Here is a 25362-nt window from a genome sequence, read left to right as displayed (position 1 = left end):
TTGTGGTAATCAAGCCCGGAAGTGACTAAAGCATGGATAACTGTAGATAGGCAAGCTCTGTCCAGAAAAGGGTACAGCTAGTGAATAGTATTATGGACAACTGATGCCACCATCTAGCAGCACTTCCAAGCTGCAAGGTCTGCCCCACATTCTCCACAGGGTTATATGGGCAGTTCAGCACTGCTCACGGGGCTCTTTGCACATTATTTCCTATGGGTGCCACGTTGGGCAACTTGTGACTGCACAGTTTTAAGTCTGACCAGAACAGCCCTGCACCACAACACTGCAGGTGCTGGAACACCTGTGTTACCCTGGGGAGATTGTGGGCAATAATATTTAACGGGGACTGCAACCCTGTCCAGAACAGGTCGGAGGCCTCTTCCCTGAGACAATAAGCCATTAACCAACAGCACCTCTGTCTTATCTGACCTAAGTGTCAGCTTACTAGCCCTCATCCAGCTGTGGTGATACAGGAACCATTTCTGTATGGTTGGGTCCAACACTCGACATGTAGCGTCTCCAAACAGTGATTTTCAAATGAGAGCCTTTCAATCAACTGGTGGCGTCTATAAATATTAAATATTAGCTGAAGTGCCCATCAACAATGACTGGAGCTTAGGGCAACAGTTCTGGAATTTAATAGGTGATGGCTTTTAATCTCTGCAGTGTATGCTTTTGAAGTGAATTTTTTCCTCAGTAGTTTTCTCTCTCACACTTTCTACATTGTCTGATCTGTGCTTCCTCTTTGTTTCTTTTCTTCATCCTTCCCCATTAGTGTGCATACGTGTGTGTTTGCTTTCTGTTTGTTTTTTAGCATCCCACTATGATTTCCTTGCTAGTTGTTGAGGGTTTTTGATTTGTGTTATGTTGTCAACGTTGTCTTTCTTTTGGCAATCTACATTTTATTTTGACAGATCTCTCTGTATTCATGACATTGGCAATTGTTGTGGTTCAGATGAGGGGTGTGTGCTGAGGGGGATGGAGGTGTCACCACTGTAAATTGTTCAATATCATTGTCTGGCAGTACTGAAAAAATTGCATGGCTATTTCTTCAGAACTAGAATACAGTTATGATCCTGTGCTGCTGACAGTTGTTGCTTTTGTGTGTCATGGGCTTGTTTTTTTAGTAATTTTTCCCATTGCAGTTTTGAATGTCAGTGGTGAAGTTTGTACAAGGGCCAGCAGATGTCCCAATAAGCATTATGTAAAGGGAAACAGGCAGCAACATAAAACACAGAACAACCCCTAAACATCCAAGAACAGGATGGAGGGAGCGTTTCAACTGTTCCTCCACTGAAAACAATGGCACTTGATTTAATGTTAATTAAAACTAATTAAAGGTTTTGGGTGCTGATTTTATGTAAGGAATGCAGTACACAGCAGTTCTGACTTTTCTAAACCCTCAAAAATCCCATGGGGTGAGGGGGAAGTGTGGATTTTCTAGCCTGTGCAACCAAGCATCAGCACACACTTGAACATTATACACATGAGATAACCAGTAAGCTTGAATCAACAAAGCATTTGTTAATTTATCTGTGGGGCTGAGAGTTAAGGACACATTTATATATGGAGGCTATATTTATTTGTGTATGTTACTGTAATAACAGCCCTGATAGCAATAGCAATAGCAATAGCAATAGCACTTACATTTATATACCGCTCTATAGCCGAAGCTCTCTAAGCGGTTTACAATGATTTAGCATATTGCCCCCAACATTCTGGGTACTGTACTCATTTTACCGACCTCGGAAGGATGGAAGGCTGAGTCAACCTTGAGCCCCTGGTCAGGATCAAACTTGTAACCTTCTGTTTACAGGGCGGCAGTTTTACCACTGCGCCACCAGGGGCTGAACAATAAATATATGGAATTCATTGCCATAAGATTAAGAGATGATCCTGTGGCATCTTAAAGCCTGTATAGGCACAATCCTATACATGTTTACTCAGAATGAAATCTCCCTGGTTTACATCCAGACTAACAAAGAACTGGTGCAGTAACACTATGCATGCCCTATTGGGGAAGGGCAATTTTCAGTTTCCCCTTCCCTCTGAATCTATGGTTCCCAAAAATGTCCCTGAGGTACACACGGCCCTCAGAGACATATTTTCAGGAGTCATAGAGGGAAGGGGAGAGTGACAAAAATCACACTTCACCTGTAGCACCCATGCAGCATTAACTACCTCAGTGCTTTGTTGGCCTAGAAGTCGGCCACTGGGTTAAATGTGCTTACTCCCTAGTTAATGCAACTTGAGGACTTGATCCAGCTCCTGGTAGTCCTGACTGTATCACATTTGAAGCAATGTAATTTAAGTGATAACTTTGATTTTCTTGTTTGAATGTTTTCAACTAAGCTTAACTTGAACTGAAGTAAGGCCTAACAAATCTAGTGTGGTATAAGTTTTGACAGGCTTCTGAGTAAATGAGCCATAGCCTGAGAAAGCACATGTCACAATACGTGTGCTGGTTTCTAAAGTCCCATAGGAGGAGGACATTTCAGTTACGTTTGGAGTTTGCCACAATATGTGATGACTCTTAGCGTAGTTCTCATAACAATACCAATCTTCTTACTGAACCTCCACTCCTTTGTGCCGTGTTTTTACTGTGTGCTTTTTCTCTCATGGCCTGTGGAATTCTTTCCCCTGTATATATTCAAGACACCTCCTCTTTATCCTCCTTTCAATAAATTATTAAAGACCAATTTATTTTCTTGCGTTTCCTCGTTGATTATGTTGCATTTCAATTCCTTTGATGTTTTCCTTATTGTCAAGCTAATTATTGTACAGGTTCTGCTGTATCTCTTTTTGGTTCCCTGTCAGCCTCACCCAGCAGCTGCAAAATTCCACACACACCCCCACTGGCCTGCCTCCAAGCCCCTTCCCTTCTTATCTCATCCTTTTTTTCTGGATTGTAAGCCTGTGGGCAGAGCCCTGTGCATTTTATCCATGTACAGTTTAGGCACTTCTATAAATAATAAATAGCAGCAGTGATAATGATAATCTTTGAGGGTTTTAGAAAAAGTCTTATTGAAGGAGGGTAGGTCTATCAGTGGTTTTGGCCACGATCATGGAAAATGGAACACCCATGTTCAGATGCTAGGGACGAACAATGGGGCAAGTCTATCCCCATCATGCTCAGTTTGTGATCATCCCAAAGTATCCACTAGATGGCATCCTGTTGTGGTGAGTGTTAGAAAGATGAACAATGTTCATCCAAAAGTAATGGAGTCCCACTCAAGTCAACATTCTTTGTAGTGTCTGAAATCAAGCCATCCAACTGGAGACTCAAAGACCGGCCTGGTGTTGCTTCCGAGGAGACTTCCAGATGAGGGCTTTACTCTAGGAGGGCCACTGTTTGTTCACTCCCATTTTTAAAGGAATCCACATGGCATCAGCCACTTCTTGTTGCTAACCTGTGCATTCCCCAGTCCTCATCTGTTTCTTCTCAAAGAGCACAGAAAATCTTACTTTTTGAAAATAATGTACTAGTAGCACAATCTCCTCAAGTATAGATGGCCCTAGTGCTATGCAACAGTCTTTTTAAAGATGTTTTTGCACACATCACTGCACACATTGAGGAAGCTGAGCTCTATCGCGGAATGCTTTTTAAAAATCTGCAGAATGCTTTTTAAAAATCTAATCTGTAGTGAGAAAATCACTAAAGTGAAATTGGACTAATTAAAAAGTCAATTAAATTAAAAACAAATACATTTCAGGCAGAATAGAAAGGAGGAGAAAACACAATTGCGCAATCAGGCACATAAAATAAGAAGTGCTCAGACACACATAGGTGAAACCCAATGTTTCTGTGCATGCCCAAAATGTGCAGTGGGAGAAAATGGAAAGGGACAAATGTACCACTGCTCACCAGGTTATATTACACCCACTAATGTGGACAGGACACAGCAGGGTGTATGCACACACACAAAACCCCCCTACCTATATTCACCAGAATGTAGACAGTCAGTTGTAATTCCACATGTAGCTTAGAGTAGAAAATAAATGACTGGAGAACATGAACAGGCCCCAGTCTGGAAACCATATTAAAGGCACAGACTAAATTGCTTTTTCTCGTTCTATGGGGAAGGCCCACAGCTCAATGGCAGACCACAACTTCTCATGCAGAACATCCAGATCAATGATCTAACTCAGAACAAAGCAGCTTCATATATTCATAAGCTTGAACAGAGGGAAATTATCAACTAGCGTTGAAAAGACATAAAGAGCACTGTTTGCTGAAAGCTAATAAAATGTGTGGAAGAAGTTAAGTTTCTGTTCAGAAAACCAGGAGGACAGAGATATTGTTTATGCTTATGAAACAGAACTGGAAAACATGAGTCAAATGATGGCAACATCTTTCACTTTGCTGAAAAGCACAGACAGTAAATGGAGGGGGACATGATAGAGGATTGCCATGTCCCCTGGCCCCCTCCATTCCCCCCCCTTTTTTTTGCCCATACCCCATTTTATTTTATTGGCTTATGGTTATGCTCCAAACCAGCAAGGGAGATCCATCTCCAGATGCAGCCTCCCACATGTAGGCAATCTGACTGCACATCTGGCTGCATATCCCCCTCACCTCAAGCCTTGTTTAACTGGCTGGATGTAACTTTTGATGCAGATGGAAATGCGCATCCCCACTTCTTTCCAGGAGAAGGAAGGACAAGTTAATATCTCTTTGTCTCACTTCTTCCTAAAATGTGTTTTGTGGGTATTCAGCTCACACCTAAGGGCAACACAAGATTCCCCTGCAAGGAAATACCCAGGGACATTTATGCACAGCAGGTTTTACTGCGGGTTTACGGGGAGGTTTTACTGCAAACTCAAAGTTGTCCCCCCAAAATACTGCAAATAGTGGCTTTTTTTACCCCGGATATAAATTGGGCTACACTCTAATGCACAGTGAAAAACCCGAATTGTGTGTGAACTGCTCCCCAATAACTCACAAGGACTTTGGGGTAAATTTAGCCGATATGTGAATGCACCCCCTGCATTCCAGAGGTGATGCAAGTTAAAGGGCTTCAAAAGCCCTGTGTGAAAAGCTTCCTGGTCGATGAAGCAACAAGCTGTTTCCTAGTGAGTAGATCAGCTGTCAGGGAGGGCTGCTACTTGCCACTTTAAATTGCAAGCGGGAGATGGGAAGAGAGTTGATCTTGTGGTAGTAAGCATGACTTGTCCCCTTTGCTAAGTAGGGTCCACCAGGGGCGTAGCTAGGGGAGAGGGGGCCCGTGTTCATGCATATGAATGGGAGACTACATGCTACATGCATGAGCAGCACTGTAAGATATGATGGAGCCACTCTGGAAAGAGCATCTGCATGCTTGCATACAGAAGGTTCCAAGTTCCCTCCCTGGCATCTCCAAGATAGGGCTAAGACAGACTCCTGCCTGCAACCTTGGAGAAGCCGCTGCCAGTCTGTGTAGACAATACTGAGCTAGATGGACCAGTGGTCTGACTCAGTATATGGCAGCTTCCTATGTTCTTCTTCCTAGCCACACGGCCAGCTTCATATTTTTCTGGGCCCTGGCCAGTGCTCCCTCTAAGGCGTGAGCATGTGCTTATGCTCACACAATTTTGGATGTCCTCTCAGTTACATATAGATTCCACTCAGGTTGAATCAGGAAAGCCCCACTCTAAAGCCCATGCGCACACACTGCTTTGATACTGCCGCCCAGAACAAAACTCATTCCGCACACAGATGAAAAAAATTAGAGAGGACACTGGCCCTGGCCAAGAGACCTACAGTGGCTTCCTTCCCCCTCATACACAGCACCGAGGACAGAAAGCTTGGGGCATATGTCTTTTCTGAACAAAGCCCTATTCACATGTTACGTTCAATGCATGTGGAATCTCCATAAAGTATACAGATGCACAGTCCTATACACACATACAGCTCTTCACACATTGGGCTGGTACGGATGATACTGTCTTAGTACATGAGACAAGGAAGAGTTTGCACAGTGAGCACAACCATCATGGCATCTGTGGACATCCCAATGCACTCCTGGCTCATCCCTTTATCATATGAGTGGGGGTGCAGTTCATCTGAATGGCCCCTCCACACCTGCTCCAAATACCTGCTTAAACATGTGATATTGGAGTATGCCAGGAGTGCATCAGAACATCCTCTGCCAATATGACAATGGCCTATTAGCTTCCAAGTTCAATTTAAGGTCCTGGTTCTAACCTTCAAAGCCTTGCGGGGCTTGGTGCCTGTCTACCTACAGACCCGGATCTCCCATCCAGTTACATCCCACGTCCGGTTAGATAATCTCAGATGGCCCTTTTGTCGGTCCCTGATTTCCGAGAGGTTCGGGGCTCTAGGACCTGCAAAAGGGCCTTTTCGGTTGCTGCCCCACTTCTTTGGAACTCTCTTCCCCTTCAGATCCGTCCAACCCCTTCCTTACTGATCTTCAAATCTCTATTGAAGACTTTTCTTTTTTGCCAGGCTTTTGCCCTGTAGTTTACTTATTTGTTTTTTGTTAGTTACTTTAGTTTTTAATTTAGAATATAATTTTTAACGTTGCCTTGTTTGCATGTTTTTGTGCACCGCCTGGAGTCTTCGGAGTGGGTGGTATATTAAATGTTTATAATAAATAAATAAATAAATAAATAGTTGTGTTCTCAGCACAACTCCTCCTTTACTGCATGTACTGGGATGGTATTGTCCATTGTGGACCATTATGTTCAATATGCATATAGTAGTCCGTTTGGGGAGGCCTGCACCCAGGTCAACTTTTCAAGTGTCTAGATGTCCAGTCATTCCCTTGTACTTGTATACAGTCGTCTGTATGCACGAACAATGTAATATCTGAATAGGTTTTGGAAGTGGCAACTCCTCCTCCTCCTCATTTAGTCACCTGCCCTCTCCCACTGTGTGTAATAAATGAGCAGAGAGGGCAGGCAAAGGAACTGGTGGAAGCCGAGAGGGTTTTTTGATACATATATAATTCCACAGAATTGTTGATTTGAAGAGCATTACATATGGAATTTTGATACATTATTTGGGTGGTATTGGTGAGTTTGTTTTGGCAGTTGATGCACGGATGTGCCTACAAGAGAGTTTGCAGGATGGGGAGGGTTTTAACAAAAGAACGAGTTCCTTGTGTGTTCACGTTTCAGTTGAAGAGCTATTCTAAGCAGAGTACTGTTTAGCAGAAGGCTGCTTTAATAAGCAGTTTGGTAACATAGAAATTGGAATAGTATTTTGGATCAAGTTATACAATATGGTTATTTTAATGGTGGTTTATAATTGTGAGGCTTGTAAAGTGTTTTCTTTATGTGTTGTCCATCATAATTGGGTTACATGTTTTGTCGTTAAATTATCCTTTTGTGCTGAATAATGTGGAGTTTATTATTATATGTGTTTATGTTTCAGTCCCCTGGAAAATATATATACTATTTATCTCAAATATGTCAGGCTCAAATAAAGCATTTGCGGAGGCACCGGAGGGTCTTTTCTTTTTTGTATTATCGGTGGTGCCTCTGCCCACCCATCCCTTCTCTTCTGAGGGCAAAAAAGAGGAGCAGCAGGAGGAGCAGCTGCAAGATTGAGCCAGTGGCAGCTCAGATCCACTGACTGTGCACTTGAGGCAGCACGCAAAATGTTACTTCCCTTGCATGCACCCTCTTCCCCCTCCCCGCCTGCTTTTAGCATGGAGGAGACAAGGTGGCATTTTGCCACCTCACTGGCACTCCAGTAAGTTGCTGCCCAAGGCAGCCACCTCACTCACCTCATGAACGGGCCGCTCCTGCATTGGGCTCGGCAGGAGGAAAAGGAAGAGCGAGTGGAGAGAGGCAAGCAGAGACACAGGAAGGAAGCAGGGAGGGAGCAAGTGGTGGAGGGAGGTGGGGGTTACAATACTTTCCTAACCAAATCCAGAGAGAGGCCTTCCTGAAGCAGAAACAAAGTTCATGAGCCCACCAAAAGTCACTGCTCAGCATGGGGGTGAGAAGGTTTCCCACAACTTGCCTCCCACTCAGTTTGGTGCCTGATGCAGTGAGCTGCACATGAAACAGGCAACAGTTTTCTGATGTGCTTGTAGGAAAAGCCACTGCTGCCCTATCCACATTTCTGCCAGCTGCGAAGCGGAAAGGAGAGTCCTGGAACCTGCTTCTTGCCTCCTGCCCACCCTGTGCTCCGTGAGGAGAAGGCATGTTCCAATCTTTGGACCAGGCTGCTTTTATCTTAATTGTGCTAAGTTTGGGGAGCTCTGTTTTCTTTGCAAGTTCTCTCAACACAAGTGAACATTAAATTCCAACTTCTTTTTTTTCTCCCAACTTGAATCACACAGGTTCCAACTGCTGTTTATAAAGCCGGCCTTTAAACTCTCAAAGCATACATGATCAATATGTCATTGATCGTAACAATATCTATAAACCCCATAGGCTGAATTTCCACTTAGGAGGGGGCAAAAATCACTTCAGTCAGGAAGCTTGTAAAGTGAGCCTTGCAACCATTTCAAGGAACTGTGAGCATCTTCAAAGCTCAGATGAATTTCCATATCCTTTGGGCAACTCTGGATGAAGTTTGTAAAACTGTAATTTTAATAGCAGCAAGTTTTGTTCTCTCTCTCTCTCTCTCTCTCTCTCTCTCTCTCAAGCCTTCTGCAGCAGGCTGTATTCCTGCAAACCAAACTAGAATTGGTTTCAATCCATTTCAAGAGATCCATCCTTTCTAACATGCTTGGGCTATAAAAGCCTGAGTATCCCAGACTTCTGCCTAACCAACAAAGCAAAAGATAAATGTTCTGCATGAGAAAGAAAGAAAGAAAGAAAGAAAGAAAGAAAGAAAGAAAGAAAGAAAGAAGCTGACTAAGGCAGGATTCCTCTTAAGGCTAAAGTAAACATGAGGTGAGAGATCCAGGAGTAGAATCTTGCAGTTTTTAACACTATTAATAGCAGTCGTGGGGATGAATGTCATTCTTCTCCCATCTTTGCACCAAAGCAGTTCATCATCATTGTCCCAAAGTATTTCAAGCGTGTGCCATCATTCTACCTAACTTGCATCACACTAGTCCACACAAGTGGAGGCACGGATAGGTTCTTCTGATGAAGGCCATCTCTAGTGGCCTGTTTTATGACTTGCAGTTGACTGCTTCTAGCCCTCTGGGGATTGCCAAAGGCTTAATGGGAAAGGTGAAGGGAATCTGAAAGAAACAACAACAACAACAACAATTCGATTTTGATGATTCGACAAGAGGGATGGCATCACACAGGTGTTCTGGAGGACAGTGTGGTTTGTAACTTGTTTGTTTTATAGCTGTGAGCCTAAGCACCTTTGATAGAATCTGTATCACTGTTTGCCATTATGCAGACGTGAGATAGCTGAAATTCGATGCAAACAAATAATAAACCATACAATCCCGATAAACTGCATGATGATTTCTTGAATTGTTACATGGCTTCTAGTTGGTTGGGGTCCGCAAACCCTAAGTGTTCTACATACATACATACATACATACATACCTGGGGTTTCTAGATAGTCTTCGAACCAGGGCTTCTGTATCACAGACAAGATCCTGTCTTCTGCCCTCAAGCCATTCTCTAGGCTGAGAAGCATTTAGTTTACCTGCCAAAAGATGGTTGAGATGTTGAGTTATTGTTACAGCTTCTTACCTCTTAATGTTTTCATGTGATCTTTAAAAGAGTATTCTGTATTTGCTTTTCAGTGTATTGATATGCACCATAGGTCTTTGAGGAGCGTTCCTTTTTAATTAAACTAAATAGACAAACGTGAGTTGTACTTGTTCAGTTGACACTTATACTGTATATCTGCACCAACTGTAATTCAGATATGGTACCAAGTCCCAGGTCTCTGTCAATGAGAGAACTTGAGAGGTCAGCTCTTGAACCCTCCCATTTTTACACCTGCTTGGTTTCCAATAGAAAATGGAGGGGAATTGGTTTGCAATGCTATCAGAAACCAGAATGCTCAAAGGGATGGAGGTGAGGTGGCGGTAATGGTTGCCCTTGTGATGGAAAGGCGAGCCTGCTCTTTTTTTGGTGTGGATGAACCCTTCTGAAAGAGGGCAGGCCTGTTATTAGTGGCCAGAAAAACAGTCCTTGGCACTGTATTACTTGCCCAGTCTTCAGAGGAAGTCAAAGTCTGAGGGCTAAGGGAGGTGACCATGACCTCACATGGCAGCCTTCGCCAAGCCTCGCAACTTCAGGCCCCACTTTCTGTCTGCTACCTGGTGATCATAACACTGACTCACTTTGCAGGATTACTGAAATAAAAGATGTGAAGTGCTTTGAACCCTCTTAAGTGACATTTACATGCTGAGGATTTGACTATTTCTTCATTCACAGACCATGCAGTGAACTGCCTGTTTCAGCCACAGGCGTGCTTGCTGCTTCCATGGCACTTTAAACCCTGCCAGCCCAGCTTACAAGGGGGGAAGGCCCTGTGCCTACTGAGGATGATGGGAGTTGTAGTCCAGCAACATCCAGGGACACAAGTTTGAGAACCCTTGCGGGACTCTTCTTCCATCTCCCAGGAAATTATTTGCAGTCATTCCTTCACGGCGGTGATGCATTTTTATAGAAGTTTTTCCTGAATTGGAAATTGCAAAGCAATTGGGACTATAAAGGCCAGTCCCTCAACCTCACCTTGCCTTGCATTCCTTGGTGTTACCTCAGCAATTGCCCAGCTTTTAAAAGTACTTGAAACCTAATAATAGTGCTCGTGAGCTGGAAATTTCCTGTGGGGAGGCTTGTTCATTCAGCTGGCATTGCATAGGCCTGCCAAACTGGCACCTTTAATCATAAGTTACTTTTTTACCAGGCTGGCTCAGGTCTACTCCTGTGAAAGACCTGCCATTAGCCAGGGTGACTATAAATGTTCCCGGACAATTGATTCAGTGTTAAATGGTGCAGTCGCCTGTCCTTTTATTTATTTAAGGGTTTTTAAGTGACTGTTGAAAACAAAAAAGAATCAATGACATCATATGCCTGTGCTCAGTCAGCGACTGACCCAGTTTGGATGAGTTTCGGCAGTACATTAGACGCCTTGCTTATTTTGCTAGTTATTCTAGATTGGGCCAATAGTGCAGCACCATCAATCGGGGGTGGGGTGGGGCTTGGGAAGGTAGTCTCAGTGGGATCCTATCATTTAATCCCAGGGTCAGGGTATGCAAACTGAAAACTTTCTTCACACTGACTCTCTGATCTTCTCAGCTCAGGGGTTCTTAACCTTTTTGCACCTATGAACCTCCCAGATCCTCAAGTATTACCCAAGGGCCCCCCTTGATATTGTTTTTATCAGGCTTCAGTACAAGTTGGCAGGGATGGGGGGGGGAGTCCTCGGGATAGTTAATTCCACTCTGATGCCTCTTGTCTATGGTGAAGGTAAGATTAAAATTGCAGAAAAACAAAGGATGTAAAATTCAAGAAAAATAAGCTGATTGGGGCTGTTTAACCTGTTGCTGTTTCTGATAACCCAGCAGATGCTTGACTTTGCCACCACTGCCTTTGTGGAAGTCTACAGCAAGAGAGAAAAATATTTCCTTACATTTGGGTGATTATTACCAGGCTGTGTGTGCACGGTACTAAAAAAAACCACACAACCCTATTAAAAATTTGCATTTCAACTCATCTGACTTGAGTACATGAAGGGAATGATAAATTAACTATATTTGTATCCTGCATTTCAGGCAAATTTTGTCTCCCAAAGCAACTCCCCTCAATCAAAGATCCAATACAGTGCCAGTGGCAGGCAGTTGACAAGAATGGCTGAAAAGGTGACACAGGTCCTGCCCTCAAGCTTACAAATTAAAAAGAGAAGACATGGAAGAGAAGGGAAGCAAGAAGGGAAAAGGTACAGAAGGAACACAACTTGTCAATGGCAAGACAGAAAGTGTTGCGTCATAAGCAAGCCTTTCTATTCCACTGTGACCAGGCTGACTTTCCCATGCTGGCATTCTTGCTTTCAAAGGAGTGGTGCCGCTATTCAGTGGTCCCAAGTCCTCTGGCTGGTGGCAGAGACCAGAATATCCTTCCAACGAGCAGTTGGAACAGAGTTCTTCCTGGCAGAGAGAAGGGAAGCAAGCATGTGACCGCGCCTTCCCTGGCCAATGACCAGGCTTGGCCAGAGATGGCTTTCCTCTTGCTGTGGTGTTTTTCCTAAGAAAGAAGGGATACAACCTCATAGTGGCCCTTGTTCCCCTGGCCAGAGAGTCCAGCATATCTGGCAGCCCTAAGAGCTAGGAATTTGCTTTTTCCCAATGAAAGCCAAGATTCCGTGAGAAAGCTAAAATCCGGCATGACCACAAACACCCTGGCTGACATGCAGTGCAGCCCCATGTGGGCCATGCCAATCCACCCGCGCTGCTGCAGCCTCACCGGGAAGCACCAGTGGCCTTGTGGTTTTGTCCCCGTTGCAGGCTACAGGTGTGTTGCCCAAAGTATTTGCATTCTTGCCTAGAAGTGCAAGCCCCTTCATTGTGAGCCTGCAGCAGCGCAGGTGGATCCACAGAGAGCTCGCAGCACTGTGGGTGGATCAGCACTGCCCTTATTAGGCTGTGCCATGTCAAGGAAGCTGCCATCTACTGAGTCAGACCATTGGTCTATCAAGCTCACTCAGTATTGTCTTCACAGACTGGCAGCGGCTTCTCCAAGGTTGCAGGCAGGAATCTCTCTCAGCCCTATCTTGGAAATGCTGCCAGGGAGGGAACTGGGAACCTTCTGCTCTTCCCAGAGCAGTTCCATCCCCTGAGGGGAATATCTTGCAGTGCTCACACATCAAGTCTCCCATTCATATGCAACCAGGGTGGGCCCTGCTTAGCTAAGGGGACAAGTCATGCTTGCTACCAGAAGACCAGCTCTCCTCTCATCACATGTGATGTATGTGTAAAAGGTTGTTATATGCTGGATGTCAGCTACTGTGTTTTCACCACTTCTATAGAACAATGGCAGTCTCACAGCCCCGGGCCAATTATCCTCATGAAGAACCTTGTAGCAAATGACCTCCTTTATCATGTTTTTTCTTCCAAATGACAAAGAAGCATGTCTGACTGGCTGCTTTATTGCCAATCAAAAGTGAAGCTGAATGCTAATTTTTATTGGAAATGGTTGTAGCTCGGGACATAATGTTACCTCTTTACATTCTTGTTGTGGTTTTGTGACTGCCTGCTTGCATTTTGGCCATTCTCATAGCACCAGACTGTGAAAAATATGATGACTTTCAAGAGCCCTATCCCAAAGGAAACAATCTACATAAAAATTGTGATTGGATGGGGCCATAGCTGCGTTATAGAGCACCTGTTTTACATACAGAATATGAATAGGATGAATATTTATATTCAGCTTTTCAACAAAAGTTCCCAAAGCAGTTGACATATACATAAATAGGCTCCATTTCTGGAATCTCCAAGAAGGGATGGCAAAGTGTAGCCCGACTTATACGCGGGGTGGGGAAAAAAAACACTTTTTGCATCAGTGTTTTTGGACAACTTCGAACTCACAGTAAACCCACAGGAAAACCTGCTGTCTGGGAAAGCTCCTGGAGAATTGCTACCAGTCCGTGTGTAGACAATATTGTAGACTAATGTTCTGACTCAGCATCGAATCACTTCATGTGCATGTATTTTACTATACTTAATTAGCACCACCACTTTACACAGCCCCTTATGGAGTCACATAGCAAGAATTATAGATCCTGTTCCCTAGGAGCTTACAATCACAGTTTTATAACAGAGAGGAGATGTAAGGCTAAGAGAACAGAGAAAGGGCAAGAATGGAATAGGAGGCACAGGTAACAGGGAATTAATGTTCACCACTTTTGCAGGGGAGGACTAAGGGGATAGTCCAAAGGCTGAATGGAAAGGGTGGGCTTTGAGAAGGGATTTGAAAGTAAAGGCAGCTGTATTGTCGGTTGAAACTTGACATTGGATTTATACTCCATACAGATGTTGGTAATGTCACTTATCTATTGACAGGGTTATATACAGATCTCTGGCAGTGTTCCCAATCCAGCAACTCCAGCAGAGTTTCTCTTAGTCCAAGTGAAGAGAGGGAGCTGGAAGATTAACTGGACAGTGCACAGTTAAGTCTCTGTTCCTGAATATAAAGAAGAAATGCCACACAAGTGCTCCCAAAAGACGTTTCCAGTCATAAAGGGTGGTAAGGTAAAATGCACACCGTCATGGAAAAGGCCTTTGGGCAACAGACAGTGACAGAGTTGGCTGAGTGCAAACTCACAGGCACAAAGACTAGGCAGGGCATGGCCACAGAGATCTTTGAGGGAAGGGCTTGGTGTCCGTGCTCTCTGCTGTGATCTTACTAGCAGAAATTTTTTTAGACAGAGCAAGAAAAAAATTGGACTGTACTTGCAGCAGCAGATTATGTTATCAAGGGAAATACATTCAGGGTTAAATTTAGGGTAAAATACAATGTAAATAGGAATGCAATCAGTATATCACAAAAATGCTCTTTGGGTCATTTGTCCCACACTGGCTGTTTGTGGAGGCTGGAGTAGATTGGCATCTAAAAGCCACAGGACTTGGAGGCAGGAAGTCTGCATTTTCTTCCTGGTTCTGCTGTGGGAATGATTCCCAGGCTTTATTACTGGCTCCACTGTTGCTGGCTCTCTTGGTCAGCTCAGATAAGTCACGTACATTTTCTGGCCCCCAAAAGTCTATGGCCGGGACATAAACGGGAACTGCCTTAAAGGGCAGTCAGGCGGGAGACTGAACCAGAATTGTTCAGAAAGGGAAGGCAATGTGAAACTAGGGAAGTGGAAGGAAAACAGAACTGCCAGGAATGGGAGACAGGCTTGTACAGAACATTTTCGAAATGCCCTTGTAGTAATCAAGCTCTGTTTCCAGAGGATTAGGCAAGCAGTCAAGCTACACAGAAGTCTTCATTATAAGTTCTGTGTAACTTGAAAACTGGAACTTTCTACCAGCAACAGAGTAAGTTCCAATTATTGCAGTGCCACAGTTACGTTTTCTGCATGGTATCTTTTAAACAGGTAGACAAGCAGTAGCATCTGACCAAATATTAAGATGCCTTATACTGACTCGAAATGAACTAAGAGGCTGATCCCACTTATTTACCCAACAATTGAGGTTTAAAAAGCGGGTACTTAAGTGGCGCAGCGGATAAATGCTTGACTAACAAAGCAGTAGGTTGCCAGTTCAAATCCCTGCCGGTATGTTTGCCAGACTATGGGAAACCCCTATATTGGGCAGCAGCGATATAGGAAGATGCTGAAAGGCATCATCTCATACTGCACAGGAGAAGGCAATGGTAAACCCCTCCTGTATTCTACCAAAAGACAACCACAGGTCGCCAGGAGTCAGAATCGACTTGATGGCACACTTTACCTTTACAAAGCAGTTAAATGTGAAGTTTGTTAAACTAGATAACAGAGAAGACATTAAGAATTTAGTAGGAGTTAAACAACATATTTTGGGTTTGCCAACCTGAGGCTCTCTAGATTTTGTTGGACTACAAGTCCCAAAACCCCCACTGCAATTTATTCCAGTTGTGGAAGATGGAAGTGGTAGTCCAACAGCAGCTGTAAAACCTCAGGCTGGCCACCCCTGAACTATCATCTTCAGCAAAAAGAAGCAGCTCACTTAAAGAGACACACTGACTGAGGAACCAAATTATTTTTTTAAATTCCCTCACAAAGAGTTGTATGTTCAAGAGAAATCAAATTAAAGTACTTCTTCACTCAGTGCATAATGTATTCATTTAAAAGATTTCCACTCCACTCCTCCAGCACACCACCGCTCAAGGCAGCTTAAAATAAACATTAAAACAATGAAAACAGATATCAACAAAAGTTAAAAGCAACATGACAAAGGCTAAACATGGGCTTATGGAATCCACAGTCACAAAGTGTGGTAGCAGCCAATGGCCTAGATGCCTTCATAAGGCGGAATGAGTGACAAATTCATGGAGGAGGAATAGTCTATCAAAAGCTGTTAGTCATTTAAAAAGAATCTTCTTCTTCATTACTAGTATATCCAGTCTTTCTACACACGGTGGTGTAGATGACATTCCTAGGAGGTTACCCACCCAGGCACTACCGAGACCTAAACTTGCTTAGCTTTAGCAAACAAGCGTGAGCAAAGCTTGAGACGTTACTGAATAAGATTGCTAGACATCAAGAGACAAGACTTATGGAGGAGAGCTGGTCTTGTGGTAGGAAGCAATAATTGTCCCCTTTGCTAAGCTGGGTCCACCCTGGTTTGCATCTGAATGGGAGACTACATGTGCGATCACTGTAAGATATTCCCCTTAGGGGATGAGGCCTCAATGGGAAGAGCAGAAGGTTCCAACTTCCCTCTATGGCATCTCCAAGTTAGGGCTGAGAGAGACTTTTGCCTGCAACCTTAGAGAAGCCGCTGCCAGCCCGTGTCGAAAATACTGAACTAGATGGATCAATAGTCTGACTCAGTATAAAGCAGCCTCCTATGTTCCTATGACTTCAACGCCTGCATAGCAGTGCCCCAGAGGCTCTTCTAGACAGCAATAAGCAGCACTTTGAAAAAAGGTGGCAAATAAGTTGAAGGTACCGTTGCCAACTAGGGACTTGTATCGAGGACATGCAACTATTTGGGGGACAAAACAACTTGTTTTGCATGGTGGTGCAACATTGTTTTGTGGTGTCTCAAGTTCTGGGGAATAGCTGGAACATTCTGTTTGCTCAGAACACTTGGTTCTCATGATCAGCTTCTCTTCCTCTCCTTCCCCTGCCAGCATCCTACTGACCATCCATCCCATGATGGGGAAGCTAGAGTCGAGGTTCTGCTTCAGTGGCAGGTTTCAGACCTACATGATGCAGAAGCAGAGATAGGTGCGCCCAGCATGTTCGGCTTGCTTCCTTCATGTGGTGGTGGTGGCGACAGCAGCAGTGAGGATTTAGCAGTCAGCTAACTAACCTTTCTCAGTTAGCACTCACCCCTTCTAAATGAGTAAAAAGGCACCTTTTAAAGTGGTGGAGAAGCTGCTGCCAGTCTGTGTAGACAACACTGAGCTAGATAGACCAATGCTCTGACTCAGTATACGGCAGCTTCCTATGTTCCGATCTCTTCTATTTATCATGGGGAGAGCAACTGGCCCTATCCAACCCCAGCACAGCATTCCTTCAGTGGCTGATGCTGGTGTTACCTCGCATTTACATTTTAGACTGTGAGCCCTTTGGGGAGAGGGGAGCATCTTACTGTTTATTTTTCTTTGAAAATTACCATGAAACCTTCTGTTGGAAAGTGGTATATAAATGTTTGTAGTTGTAGAGAACAGCGAGTGAGCGGGAGACCGTGCACGTTCTGCTGCGCCAGCATGCCAAGAGGCTCAGAAGCTGGCTGGCTGCTTTGCCACGAGGCAAGAGGTGAAGTTGCTGGCCTGGCTGGAGAGAGCAGGCTGGGTGATCCATGGAGGAGGAGGACAGAGGAGTGTGTGTGCAGTAAACCTCACCAGGAGATGGATTTACAGTTAAGAAGTTGAGAACTCGGCACCTAGACCGCAGACATACAGCTCACCAGTCATCAACTTCACAGTGGTGAGCTGTATTTATTATCAAATTATCCAGTTTTTATCAAAATATGTATATATAATATCAATAAACACATGCAAATTCTATGCATTTTTGGTGAATAGCATCCTCTATTTCCACTGGTTTGGTGATGGATATCTACTCTTTTCACCATCTGGACCTGGCAACCGTAGTTGAAGGCAAGCGCTTACTCAGCATGTGAAGGGATGAGACCTGAACCTCCTCTTTCTGTATATAAGATTTATGCCTTGCAATTGCTTTGCTTACTCCTTATGTTAACACGCTGTGCAGGGGTCAAATGTTCACAGCTCCTGTTCTACAGCCTGGTTTGGGAGGGAGAAGAATTGTACCCATTTAATTTTGGAGGGCAGAGAGGTTTTGATATGATTGAATATGTTTTAAAATAATGGAGGGAACTTGAGTTGTTTTTATTGGTTTGTTTGAAAATTTTGGAAGAAAACAGTAGAATATAAGGAGGCTGCCTTCAGCAAAGGTTAGTGAAAGTTGGAGAACTGAAGAGTCCAAGTGAAGGAGTTAAAGTTGGCCGGAGTGCAAGTTGGAGAACCAAAGACAGTTCAAGTGAAGGGGTTTAAGGAGCGCAAGTTGCTGTCACAGTCAGAGAGAATGAGAGCCAGAGGCGCTCTTATCCCTGGACTTCCGGGCCGAAGGCCATGGCCTCCACACCCCCTGGGCCCCCCCAAATCCTCTCTAGTCTGTCCCGGGTGGTGTGGTCACTGCACCACACTGCGCAGGGTGGCTGAGCAGGACTGTGACCTGCGCCAGCCGGCGCTGAGCGTAACCTCTGCTTTATAGACAGAGGGGGGAGTGGGGAAAGAAATGCGTGGGATGGGAATCTGTTGAGTGTGGAAATCTTTCTGCTAATGCACATCTGCAAAGATATACTTGTTTTAGCTGTTTGTGCTCTCAAGAGCCCACATGTTAAAAAAATGCGGCATGTTTCACTATGTGTGTGTGTGTGTGTGTAAGGGTATGACGCTTAACTTGCAGCGCTTGGGGGCGGGGGGGGGGGGCGGCTCCAAAGGCTTTTAGGTCCAGGCTCCAAAATTACCCAAGTGCACCTCTGATCAGAGCTGGTGCTGGGAAAAGAGCTGAGAAATCATTGCGAGAGGGAGACTCTCTGGTGAGCTGAATCACTCCCAAAGTAGCTGAAGGAACAGTCAGTCTGGGATTGAACCCCCGCCCCCTAACCCCCAGTCTGGGAAGGAAGAGCAGGACCGGAGGCTGAGCAACGGACAAGCCAGGCTTGCTGCAGAAGCTGACTGGGGGTGATTGCAAAAGGACTCTTGGTAAGGACTCTGAGTTAGGGCCCAGTATTAGTGCAGGATAGATTGGACGCGTTTTTCTCATATTTTATTTGTTCCTTCTGCTCATATGGTTGCTGTTTAGTACTAAGTTTTCCAAAAGAACTATTGTTTTGAATTGAGCTATTTTAAAATAAAATTTTATTGTTCTGAAGTTAAAAATGTGTAGTTTCTGTTTCCCTACCCCATGCTTAGAAGCCCTTCCACCCTACCTAACTTTGAATGAGACAGAAATTTGGAAGGCTGTTTCGGTAGACCCAGCCAGGGGCGGGGTGGGGGGGAGTCTACTTGGTGGCAGCGATGAAGCTGAAGATCACGGGGCTGGTTGAAACTGGGCCGTGACATATGGTGGCAGCACGGTGGGATCTGTGACACAATATCTAGATACGCCTTTTCACCCAAATATTGCTGGTCTACAACTCCCAGCATCCCCAGCCCCAATGGCCAAAGGAAGTTGTTGGACTACAATTTGGCCAAAGGCCACTGGGATATAGTTGATGGATTGATGGGACTTGTAGTTCAACAATGTCCAGAGATTCGATTGGGAAGGAGCCCCTGCTTTAGGAAATGAGAGTGACCAAGAAATATAGAACAACTAGCTTAACCTGTGCAGAGCATCTGAGCACTAGTACTTGGTTGCTCCTCTCACCCCCTGCAACAGCCCCCCTCACCTCAGAGATCTCTCCACCCTCATCTGAGCTGCACTCCTGCTCCTCCTCCTCCATCCCTTTACTCCATCCCCCTCACCCCTCTTGGTCGCGGCTGCAGCGTTGCTGGCACCTATTGGCCAAGCTGCAGCTCCCTATCCCCAGAGACCTCCCCACCCTCAGCTGAACCCCATTCCTGCTCCTCCCCACAGGAGCAGCAGCAGTTGACTGGGCCCTTCCTCACTGCTGCCGCCATGGCCACTCGTCCCCCCTCAGGCCGCTGACAGCCCGGGCCAGTCCTTTGTTTGCCTGCCTCCCTCTGCCAATGGCCTCAGTAGCCCCAAACAGTAGCAGTGGTTGACTGGGCCCTTCCTTGCTGCCAATAGGCACCACCATGGCCGCTCATTCCCCTCAGGCCGCTGACAGGCTTGGGCCCGTCCTCCACCCTTCCTTCTTTCTTTCTTCCCCTCCTTTCTCTCTCCTCCTCTCGCTCTTCCCCTCTGTCTTTCTTTCCCTTCCTCCCTCCCTCCCTCCCTCCTTTCTTTCTTTCTTTCTCTCTCTCTCTCTCTCTCTCTCTCTCTCTCCCTTCCTGAGTTAACAGATCTTGTTCATCTTGTTTCCTCATCAAATTCACACAACAGCCTCCTTCTCTGAAGGGGCTCTTTCCTCCTTCAGGACCCCTCTCCCCAGTAGCAGTTGCATGCATTCCAACTGACCTTAACCATCACAGGCTCCTTCTCCAAATCCTCTCTAATAAAACGCTTGGTGTCCGTCCATGGACGGACACCAAGCGTGTGTCCGTGCCTCCCTGCCCTGTTCTGGGCATGCGCAAAGCCGGGCAAGGGAGACACGATCGCCGGCACCCGGCAGCCATCTTGGGCGGCCAGAAGCGGCCGCCCCGAAGAAGCCGGAGAAGCGGCGGCGGGGGAGAGTGACGGAGGCCGGGGGTGGAGCGGAGGCCATGTAACTTTAAAAAAAATATTGCTCCCGCAGCGGCCGCCGCCGGCCGCCCACCCTCCCTCCCAGCTGCCGAGTCCCCCTTACCCTGGCCGACTGCTGTCGGCTGAAGACAGCCCTCAATTTAAGAGGCAGAGAGGAGCTCGCAAGCAGAGCTCCTCTCTGTGCAAAGCCTCTTGCCGAACTGCCGCTTTGGGCGCAAGGGGGCGCAAAGTTACATGGCCTCCGCTCCGCCCCCGGTCCCGGCCTCCGTCTCCCCGGCCTGGCGGGGGCAAGTGCCTGGGCCGATTTGGCCCTTAAAGGTGGGGGGGCGGACGGCGGAGGGAGGGGGAATGGCGGCGGGGGGCCAGGAGCCCCGTTACTAGCGCCCGTTATTCAACAGGCCAACATTCACTTGTCTGTATATGGAATCCCCACTGCCCAATCACCACGATGCCACAGGCTCCACCTCCCTATCTGCATATGGAATCCCCACTACCCAATCACCATGGTGCTTTTGCTCTCACAGGGTCCTCCTCCCTGTCTGCATATAGAATCTCCACTGCCCAATCACCATGGTGCTTCTGCTCGCGAACTCTTGCGAGAGCTGCCATACATGGGATTAGCCATGGATATGCCTTAGAGAATTATATAAATAGAAGATAGACCAGAGGGCAGAGAGGGCTCTTCTACTGATGATTCGTTCCTATGAATAATCATAACAAAGGCAACCCAAAGTTGACCAGAACCTAGAGCAGGCCTGCTCAACTTAGGCCCCACAGCAGTTTTTGGACTACAACTCCCATAATCCCCAGCCACAGTGACCAATAGCCAGAGATTATGGGAGTTGTAGGCCAACATCTACAGGAAGGCCAAAGTTGAGCAGCCATGCCCTAGAGAAACAGTGGGGTTATTCTCACGACTGCGCAGAACCAGGCTAAGGGAGGCCAGCCCAGTTCTGTGAGGTCGTGTGCTGCAACAGGAGCTGTGCGGCTCCCAGCAGCAAACCTTCAAAAATACCCCTCCGCTTAAACTAGGTTAATGGAGCAGTCATTGTGCGATTGGGGCTGTGTGCAGCAGAGTCCGGCAGTCCAGCTTCCTTTTACACTACAGTGTGCTGCTTAAAGAGCAGCCAGGAATCCAGGCACTGAAGCATTGCCATGGGCAGCCTCTCCATGCAATGCATTGTGGGATACTGGAGGACTTCCTCCTCCAGATACCTAATGCAGTCAGCTCCCCTGAGCTGATTGTGCAGGCATGTGGTGCAGCGGAACATGGGTGAGTGCCTATCAATTAATCAATCAATCTTTATTGGGGTCAGAGACCAGCATAAAGTATAAGGGTGATTACATGTTAAATCACTAACAGGTGATTACATACTGTATAAAATGGTACATATCAATACTCAAAGGTCTAAAAATACTAAAAATAGTAGAGAATACACCAAAAGCATGAGGGCCTAAAAGCCTGAGAAATCGTAAAAGTCATAAAAACACATGAAAAGCATTCAAAACAAAAGAAAAGAAAAGAAAAAACAAGGGGTGGGGCATAAAACTGGCAAACTGCCAGATTAAAGATTATAAGGAACAGTGAAAAAGGGAAGTGCATGAGGAATTTCAGGGCCTGCCCAGAGTCACCGAGGGTCAGATGAAGGCTGATAGGACTCACTGCCTGTCATCCGCCGACGAATGCTGATTGCAGCCGCACATTTCCTGGCGACGCTCTATGTGATGGCAGGCTTAGAGTCAGAGAGTAGCAAGGAGCTGTAGAATTGGCTCGGACGACCTGGATACTTGTTTAGCAATGGAAGGTAGTGGTGTGCACAGAACCGCACCTCCGTGGTCCGGCACGAGGGAGGGGGGCTCTTTAAGGGCGAGGGAGGGTGTACTCACCCCTCCTGCCGCTTTTTCCCTGCTGGCGCTCCTGTTTTTTAAAGCATTTGGGGTGGCAGGGTACTCCCCTGCTGCCCCTTCCCCTGTTCCTCGATAAAAGGCTTCAGAATGCCTGACTACGCGTGTGCACGTGTACGTGACGTACGCACACAATGCGCAGACGTGAACAGGAGCGCCGGCAGGGGGGAAGCGGCAGGAGGGGTGAGTACACCCTCCCCCACCCTTAAAAGTCCACACACACAAACACCCCCCGGCGCCAGACCGCCGGACCAGCCCCGTGTCCTGATGGGTCCAGAGGCCTTTAGAATGGCCTCTGGACCAGTCCGTGCACATCCCTAATGGAAGGATGAGGGAGGCACAAATGTCTCTATAAAACAAGCAGTAGAGGAGAACATGCTCAGTAGTTTTGATCTGCCCTGGGCCACAGGGGCACAGTCGGTCTGCAAATGGGGTCCTTCTATAAAGGCCTTCTAGCACTGCTGAAGGGAGGCCATGACAGCAAGCCAGAGTGAATGCCCTTCTGTCCTTTGGAACCGCCAGTTGAGTGAGGTATGCTGCTGGAGAAGCAGAATATCTAAGCCCATCACTGATATTAAATTTTGGGACAAAATTATCCCAAATGTCTATAATGCTCAATGTCTATAATGCTCTGTTTGATGGTTGCTTTTGCCTGATTGTAGCCCATGCTGAGCAAGGTCAAGGGAGGGGGGAAGGCCCAGAGTAGATATTTTTGTCTCAGTTGTCTGAATCCAGCTAGATTGGTAATCATCATGTAGGGTTATGGGGGCAAGACCAATTGGGCAAAAGGATAGTCTGAGCCAATAACAGAGAATGGCCATCCATACCCTAGCCTCCAGCTTGATCAGGCCTGTCTCCAGGCGCAGAGTGGCACTGGAGACACATCTCGACCAGAGGCGTATCTAGGGAAAATAGCGCCTAGGGCAAGCACTGAAATTGCACCCCCTGTCCAAACATCTGACACCCAACTTTCAGTTAACTTTACCATAATATCAGCTCAAAAATACAAGTTAAGCTTGTTAATCTTTTAAAATTTCAAAAACTATTTGGCAGTTGACGTAGCCAGACCAAAAAATGCTGGAAAACTACAAATTTCAGTATGCTGGGGCTCATGAAATACCCAAAGACTATGTGGAGGTGTACTTGGAAAACTAAACAGAAGAGCCCGTCTAATTCTCTACTATGCATTGTAGCATCACTATTACATACGTTTTAAAAATAAATGGAGAATTTGACTTTTCCCAGATACTCTGAAAATAATTAAAGGATATGCAGAGTAAACTGTGTCACCGCTTGGAATATATTCTAGTATTTCAGAAAGACAGTTAAAATGAGAGAAAGAGAGCAAGAAACTCCCAGTGGGCCTTAATACTAAGGATTTCACACTGATTCAAAGACAAACTCACCATTAGTAGCCATATTATTAAGACATCACATTTAACTCTCTTATCACAAGAAGCAAAGTAAGAGCAAATGAATACAATCCTAGCTCAGAAGCTTCAGCTCAGTATTCACAAGCCCTGATTCTCTGTACATAGTGCCAAACTGAATATGTGTACAGTGATATATATTATATTAAATTTAAAAAAATTGTTTTACCTGTAGCCCCTTTGGGGCGCTTCCTATAGGCCATGGAGGGGGGATCTGTGAAGGTTACACCTCCCCCTGCGGACCTCTAGGGCCTCGCAGGGACCATTTGAGCATGTGCGGTGGCCATTTTTAAAATAATTGTTTTTTTTTTAAATGGCCGCTGAAAACTAAATGGCCACCGTGCATGATCAAATGGCCTCTGTGAGTCCTGGCATGGCCTAGGGCCTCACAGAGGCCATTTGAGCATGTGTGGTGGCCATTTTGTTTTTGGCAGCCATTTTTTTAAAAAAATTAATTTTAAAAAATTGCGCCCCCTTCAAGTGGTGCCCGGGGCACGTGCCCTACCCGCCCTACCCTAGATACGCCTCTGATCTCGACACTTGGAGCACTGCCTGCTGACATTTAGATTGTATAAATTCCAGAGTCGCAATGTTGGGGAAGGGGCCCAATTGAGCACCATAGAGGAGCTGACCTAGCAACTTAGCTATGAACAGTTCAAGAGCCGCGGGTACATAATGGCCTCCTCTTGTCTGCAGGAATTTGAGAATGGCAGAGGAGCTTCTCTGGGCATTTAAAGCTACGTGTTCATGAGCTTTCCTAGAGCCTCCAGAAAGAAAAACTACTCCCAAGTATTTGAAGTGTGCAACTTGCTCAATCTTATGCCCCTCAATCCACCAAGAGTGGATCTTGAGCCTCCTGGTGAAGGCCATAATTTTAGTTTTGTGATAGTTGATTTCCAGGCAGTCCTCCCTGCAGTGCAGCATCAGGGCCCTCAGTGCTCTTCTAAGGCCAATGGGGGTCCTTGAGAGGATGGCTGCATCGTCCGTAGTTAGCAAACCCCTGATTCTCTTTATTTAGCAGGGGGAGAGTAACTGGCCCTATCCACCCACAGCACAGTACCTCCAGTGACTGTTGCTGGTGTCTATCTTGTGTTTCTCTTTAGAATGTGAGCCCTTTGGGGACAGGGAGCCATCTTATTTATTTGTTGTTTCTCTGTGTAAACCGCCCTGAGCCATTTTTGGAAGGGAGGTATAGAAATCGAATGAATAAAATAATAAATAAATAATAAATATAGGTGAAGAGCGATGCCAGGAGAGGGGCCCTGGGTGAGTGCCTAGTCCTGTGGGGGAAGGCAGGTATACCCCTGCCTTCCCCCCAGCCCACCCTAGCCACCACGGGTTCTGGCCATCTGAACAACCTTAATATGTTCCTACCTCTGTAGCAAGCAAGGCTTGCTATCTGCAAAGTCTTTCCTGGGAACACAAGAAACTGCCTTATACTGAGTCAGACCATTGGTCCATCTAGCTCAGTATTACCTACACTGACTGGCATTCAGCTTACCAAGTTTTCAGGCAGGATTCTCTGCCAGCCATACCTGGAGGTGTCAGGAACTGAACCTGGGACTTTCTGCATGGAAAGCAGATATTCTACCATTAACCTACAGAGCCATCCTC

The 25362-nt window shown here is 45.9% G+C and overlaps 1 long non-coding RNA gene across 1 annotated transcript; it reads right to left on the bottom strand.

The window, feature by feature from the left end:
* Nucleotides 1-6849: 6849 nt before the first annotated feature.
* On the bottom strand, nt 6850-20405 carry LOC128345440 (uncharacterized). Its single transcript, XR_008316471.1, has 3 exons — nt 20189-20405; nt 9466-9568; nt 6850-9146 (listed from the first exon to the last, which is right to left on the bottom strand). It is a non-coding gene; the product is annotated as an uncharacterized LOC128345440 (long non-coding RNA).
* Between the last annotated feature and the right edge of the window lie 4957 nt (nt 20406-25362).

This window comes from Hemicordylus capensis, chromosome 2 (genome assembly GCF_027244095.1).
Source record: "Hemicordylus capensis ecotype Gifberg chromosome 2, rHemCap1.1.pri, whole genome shotgun sequence".
NCBI lineage: Eukaryota > Metazoa > Chordata > Lepidosauria > Squamata > Cordylidae > Hemicordylus > Hemicordylus capensis.
This window is presented reverse-complemented; position numbering and strand designations above follow the sequence as displayed.